Source organism: Tyto alba, unplaced genomic scaffold (genome assembly GCF_018691265.1).
Source record: "Tyto alba isolate M040663 unplaced genomic scaffold, T.alba_DEE_v4.0 Super-Scaffold_18, whole genome shotgun sequence".
Taxonomy (NCBI): domain Eukaryota; kingdom Metazoa; phylum Chordata; class Aves; order Strigiformes; family Tytonidae; genus Tyto; species Tyto alba.
The window spans coordinates 216,919-223,959 of NW_024881280.1; positions in this window are offsets into that span (position 1 = coordinate 216,919).

Here is a 7,041-nt window from a genome sequence, read left to right on the forward strand (position 1 = left end):
CTTATTTTCAGAACTTGAGCTCTGTCATTTCCACTGTACTGATACTTCAGGATCAAGTAGTATGAAAACATTCTCTACAAAAAAAAATAATTATTCTGTCTCAGTTAACTGCAATTCAGAATAGTAGCTTAAGTATTTTAACAACATATGCAGATGAGAAATATCCTAAATCAACTATTAGTATTTTTCTCTAAAGGAAATGATATTTACAACTGTAACTAAATTGATGTTCGTGGGATGACCATAAAGATCTTGATCTCTCTATTAGGACATTAAATTTGTATCTCCATTTTATATTTTATTGTGCGATAAACTTAATCCTGTAATGGGAAGTCTTTTGACCTAGCTGACATCTGTAGCACAAGGCTAAGTCTGGCCAGTCAGCTATTTAACTTTTTCAACCTCATGACACTTTGCCTGAGCTCTTCATGGCGCTTTTCTCTAACATGTGTTCTCTCTTTTTCTTTTTCCACGTGTGAGATTATTTTTATATTACATTCCCTGGTGTATAACTTTGAATTTCTGGGGTTTTAACACCCATTCCCTATGGTTTTTAGCTTTCTCCCTCCTGTTCACCTGCACTGTACTTCTTTCTTCAGGAATCCTGTGCTCATTCCTTGTGCTCGTGATAAAAACTTTTTACTGCATATGAATATTCTGTTGTCTTTCTTTCATCCTAAAGCAGTTCTCCTGTGTGGGTGCTTCTTCCATGGAGAAATCTTTGTAAAATTATCCCATGTTGTTAAGATCAATTTTTAATATAGCATGATGAAGAAAAAAACCAGAGACCTGTAAAGATAGGTAAAGCAGATGAGAACATTGCAGAGGTTTATAGAGCTCTGAAGGATTTCTGGAAGTGAAGCTATAAATGGCCTATCATTAATAATAAAGGAAGTAAGCAAAGTAGTTTGGGGAATTTGTTTGGATTTTTTTTTTTTTGCTTCCCAGAGAGTAAGCCTGCTGATAAATTTCTTCATATAGATTTCTGCATGGATTTCCACATACAAACAAACATGATTAAGGAAAGCTCATGACTTGCATAATGGTGTTATATGGCATAATGTCACAACATTGGTCTCACTGTTGCAGCCTGGGAACCTTTATCAAGTCAGAGTTAAACACAGACTATATATTGTGGAGACACATTAAACTTCAATATAGCTGGGATGACTGTCTCCCATCCTTTCTCTCCCAATGGGAACAGGTTGCAATGTATTGTCATTTCATTTTATTTGGTAATTAATTTTATGCAATATGAGTTTCGGGTTACACTAAGTTATTGAGTACTGTTACTTGATCAGCCACTGTTCTCTTCTGATCTGTTTAGAATTAGTTCCTTATCTTCAGTATGCGATAGATTTGTTTTTAACGTTTCCAAAATTCAGGAGGAATCTGTGTTTTATTAAATTACTTAAAATGTCTAGACCTTCTCTTTCAAATATAGCAGTTTCCTTATTGAAGACTGGAAATTTCAAACAGGACAATACATCTTGATGTAGGTTAGTATATGACTTTAAATTGGACTACTTATTCAAGTTACTAGGATTGTGCTGTTTTAATCATAGTTAAGGTATAGTAAAACACGGTACTACTTTCTAGTACAGTGAAAGTGTTCATTTTACTTAGTGTTTCAATTGCAATAGACAGTGATCATCATCCTATTCGTTTAACTGTGCTTATCTACCACTGCTACTAAATGCTTTCTTATTTAGGTGTCTGGGACTTTAATTATATTCTCTCTTCTTGCCTTTCCTACAATTAAATAATTTGTTATCATAACGTTTGCCTTTCCCTCACTTGAAACATTATTCCCCTCTTATGCTCTGGCTTGAGGTTTGATAGACTGAACTGTCACTGAAATGCTACCTAATTGGGTTCTTCTCCCTCTACTGCTTTTCAGAAATGGCAGCTGCCCTCTTCCTACTCCTACACATCTCTTTGTATCCCCATTTGTTTTAACTATGGCAAGCAAGAATGACAGTAGCCAGGGTTTTGATTTTGGGGTTGGTTTTGGTTTGGTTTTGTTTTTTTTTTTTTTTTTTTCTGGCAACTGGACTTTTGGGTGCACATAACTTACTCATCCAAGCTGAGTAAAAAATAAATAACCTTTCAGACACCTCTATAGGACTCCAGCCATAAGCCTCTAAGCATGTTTTCATGGAGGAAGTTTCAGGTGACAAATGTGACAAATTCTTTACTTTGGCAGTTGGATTCTTCAGCTAAAAATTTAGAGCCTGCAATTGGATTTAAAATGGAAGTCAGGGACTCCAGCCCTTCCAAAGTAATAATCTGTTCAGAAACACTTAAGTGCCTTGATTTTCAATTGCTAATGTACTTTCTCTTGAGGCCCTTCTGCTAACTCCTATGTGGACACTCCTTTATTTATATACAAGTTGAAAAAACTACCTGCATTATGACATTGCACTGGTTTCGGCTATGTTTTTCATAGGTGTAGTCCTGAACCCTTGTTTTTGTGGTGCATGTGATATTTCAGAAGTTATCATAACCTGAAGGCGAGGGCATTAAATAAAACAATGACCCAAGAAGATGTGGTAGTTTGATTTTGAACATGTGACACAAGTCATAAAAGGAATAATTTTTTTATTGTATGAATTAAATTGCAGGGACTGTTAAGTTAAACTTAAAATAACCCTTTTAAAAGTTGTTGAGGATAATGAATTAGCCAGGAGGAGTTAGAGCCTACTGCTGCCAACTAAAGTGCTTGGGGACTTGAGATAGAAGTGAATGATAAGAAGCAGCTTTCATGCATTCAAATAAATTACATGTTGGGCTTGGCTTAATCTTGGCATCAGAATGATCTCTGGGGATTTCCCTACATTATCTTAGTCTATGATTATGCAAATATCCTTTTAATGTAGCGACTGCTTAACAGGAAATTAGTCTCATACTTACTTATGTGCTCTTGCAACCAACAGACATTTGCTTGCAAAATCCTCCTGTGTCTGAGATACAAAAGGCTCATTAACCCTTTAAGTACCAAAATGTTGCAAACATGCAAATAACAGGACATGCTCGGATATGTCAGGGATGTAGCAGCTGAATCAGGGAAGAGATGTTTCCTAACACAAAAATATTCCTGGGTTTGAAAGTTCAACCAGAATGCAAATGGTATTAAATTTACATTTGGTTTCAAAGATCATAAGGAAAACAGCAGAGGGAGAAAAATCTTACAGAAAAGCAGGATTAAAAATTAATAAAACATGAAAATGAGACAAAGCATAAAGACAGAAGAAATGTAATCATTAGTGTTAAATGCACAGCAGCCTGCTAAGCCCAGGTAGTCTGCCATCATCATTCACAAATACAGACGTACTTCATTTTATTGCAGTGATGTTGCTTTCAGGAACTGCACCAAAATGGGGACTGTGAGGGTAACCTGCTTTGTCTGGAGAACAGGAACTTCAGAATGGGAATCAGATGTTTCATTTGGAAAGCCAGGTGGCTGGTATCCTTTGGGAGGGGCAGAGTTGAAGTCACAAAAAATGTGTTGTGTTACTTGTGGTTGTATTAAAGTACATCTCAGTAAGCAGGAAAGCTCAGTTATTGATTTCTTGGTTTTATAAATCTCTGCTAGGTAAAATTATCTTAGGCAAACTTTTTCTTAAACTAAGGGTTTCTAGTATAAGAGGCCATATTTCTTTTTAGGAAAAAAATGCCAGTTAAGCATTTGATGTCAGTCTGGGATACACTAGTGATAAATTAGTGATAAATTGGCAGCTAGTACTCGATGTGCTGTTCCCCCCCCCCTTTTTTTTTTTCTTTTTTAGCCCCAGTTGAAACACAAACAGCTGAAGGCTGAATCCCCAGTTACAGGGGAGCCTAATGAAATTACGCACCTAACTTTCCAGTGGGATTTAGGGTAGTATCTGATTCATTCAAGCTCTTTTGAAACTCCCATCAAAGTGAACCATTCAAGGCATGACCTTAAGGTAACACTTGAATCAGCCACAAAATCTAGACTTCCAACTCTTTGCTTTAAATGTAAGACCTATTCTTTCTTCTATATCCAGTGTATTCTGTTTGTAATTACCAGAAATTAACATTAGAGAATTTGGAGCTAATCTAGGGCTCATTAAGGAGCAAGAATTTATGCTTGACTACTTAAATAAATTCTTGTTGATCTGGTTTCTGGAGATTAAACTCTGTAATTTTATCTGTCATAGATGGGAGAAACTTGCTAGTACAATAGCATATTATCTTAGAGTAAAAAAACCCAACACCCATACATGAGTACATCAAGAGTGTGTGTTTGCAAATGCTATCCAGACAATATGAATTTCCATGATTGCCCATTAAATCCCATCTAGTCAAACACATTTTTGGTATTAAGCACTAGCTAGACACTTTTTTTTTTTTTTTTTGACTTCTCTAGCAAAATCTAGCAGATGCTAGATTAAGTCTGAAGACATACAGAACAATTTTAAAATTTACTATTTGGAATTGATTTTGTTTTCAATAGATTAAAATCCTAAGAAATAGTGAATTGTTCTGGTTCCATTAGGGGTTTCAACTCCAAAATAATTTTGCAATGGTACGCTCACTATGCTGAACCACTAGCATTCAAATTTAGTAGAAACAGTTCCCTGTGTTAATGTTGTCTACCAAAAAATACTGAGATTTTATATACAATCTGATTTATATAGTGAACCCTTGGGTAATACCAGGATAAATGCCTGAGAGCTCTTTTTCAGGCCCATGGATTTAGAAATTCACTCTTTTAAAAATCATATTAGGTAGTATTCTTCTGGAGTAACATTAAGCTTTTAACATTAAGCTGACTTAAAATTAAACCAAATATACAGATTCATTGATTTCTATGAAAGCTTTTGTTGGCTGGTAGCAAAGCACAATCGCAGACACCACTATATTGTTAGAAAACTCAACCTCAGCTCAGAGGACTGTCCTTGGATGCAACCTGGGTCTGTAAGGCACAACTTCAATTTCATTTTACATGTAGGGAAAGAAAACAAAAACAAATCCTGAAAGGGTTCACCTACGCTTATAACAAAAGGGAACTACAAATCCAAAGTGGCTTCAAAACCAAAGCATTCTCCTAATTTCTTTATTGTTTATGAATGTGTAGAGTACATGACTGATAACTCCCTTCAGTAGGGATACCTTAATCAGCTCAGAGGTCTTTTAAAAATTTTGTAATTAAGAAGCATTAATATCAAACTATATATTTTCTTCCATTCCTTAATAGAGAAGACATCTAAAGTGCTCAAGTTTTCTTTTGCCAATTTATCATCTGTAAAATGGCAAAAAATTGTTACATTTGCTAAAATGTAAACATTTAAAAAATATAAAATTGTTATTTGCTAAAAAGTGTGGCAAAAAATAATTTAGAGGAAGGCTACTGATTTATTTGTATTGTTCCAGTAGTCATGGGGCTCTTTTAGATGTTAATTTTTAAATTAGGATTTCAGAGTTAACGGAAATAAGATGCCAGTTGTTCAGCATGACAGCATTCACTAGAGGACCTACTGGCATCATAATAAGTTAGAGCTCCATCTCTTAATGTTTCAAGATGCTGTATTCTGCAGTTTTATTTCCTTCTTGAAAAGCAAGTAGGATGTTTGCTAGTAAAATAATTTTATTGGGAAGTACTGAAACATAATTAGTTTTTTGGATGACCCACTTGAAATGGGAATTAAGCCATTTTTACATAAGCCTATGTGGTGATATTAAACCTAGATAATCGGCTTCGATGGAAATCAAATCTTTGCTGCAAACATATAAAAATATCTAGCTGTCTTATTAGCCTACAATTCACATCAGAAAATGATCTAGACTTAAAAACGATGGGAGTTTAGAAGCTTTAAATCATATGGGAAATTTTCATATTTTTTGTTTTACATAATTGGAGCTGAACTGTAAGAGCTTTCTGAACACTTTGGGAAACAGTAATCATTTCACAAGTTTATGAAGCCACCAAAGCTGTGAAGTCATTGACTTAATTTTTGAGAGTTCACAGACAAACAGATGTAAGAAGAGGGTATTTAACTCATTTCCATACTACCGAATAGGACTCTGAGCATCTCAGAATCTTATATGAAAGAACTTAACAACTACTGTATAAATTTAATATTTCACACAGATTTTAGAAAGGCTAGAGTGGCAAATTGTAGCTGGATGAGGAAGTGAATATTTGTAATTAACATGAACTCAGGGGAATATATTTGGCAAAAAATACTTTTGCTTCCAAGTATTCTTTTGTAGTTTGTCATGATACATGCAGAACAAAACAACACCAAGTGTAAAATCATCTTTATCCTTACAAAACATCAGTATTATGGAATCAAACAATTATGCCCTATTCTGACAGCATTGTCAGAATACCACATGAATTTACTTTTCGCAGAAATCTAACAGTTTAAATAAAGAATTAAAGGTCACAATCAATAGGTGGCAACTACATTTCAAAACTAAGTGGACTGTCACATCAAGAGGTATTTTCATTAGCATGCCCATAGGGAGGAAAAGCTAAGGATGATACAGTCTGTTTTCCCTTCATATCAACTGCCTGAGTCATGAAAATACTTAGAGATGTGTTTTTTGCTTAAGTGGAGCAGGGGTGTATGCAGCCTGTCCAAAATCACTCTCTAATCTAAAAAATAACATTTTTCATCCAAAGTCTTACTGCAATCCACATATACATTCACAAGATGTGGAGTCACTGCAAAATATTTGCCACTGACAGACAAGTGTCTAATAATGAAAAAGTGTCAATAAACATATAGTCAACAACCTGCAGTAACTTAGTGATAATCACTATTCCACAATAATAAGGGACAGCCTTTCTCTAAAGTTTAAAGGTTGCACACTGCAGGTACCGCACTATGTATAGTCGGGAAGGGCAAATGTGCCTAACGGTCAAAAGACACCAATCTTAACAAAACCTGCCAGTCTGTCAGCATAGCACCGTTACTCTTTACAAATTTTAAGAATCAGGTAGCACAAGCATTTGGGAAGGGAGTTAAAAAATAAAGTCAGTGGCATAAACCAAAAAACAGTGAATGC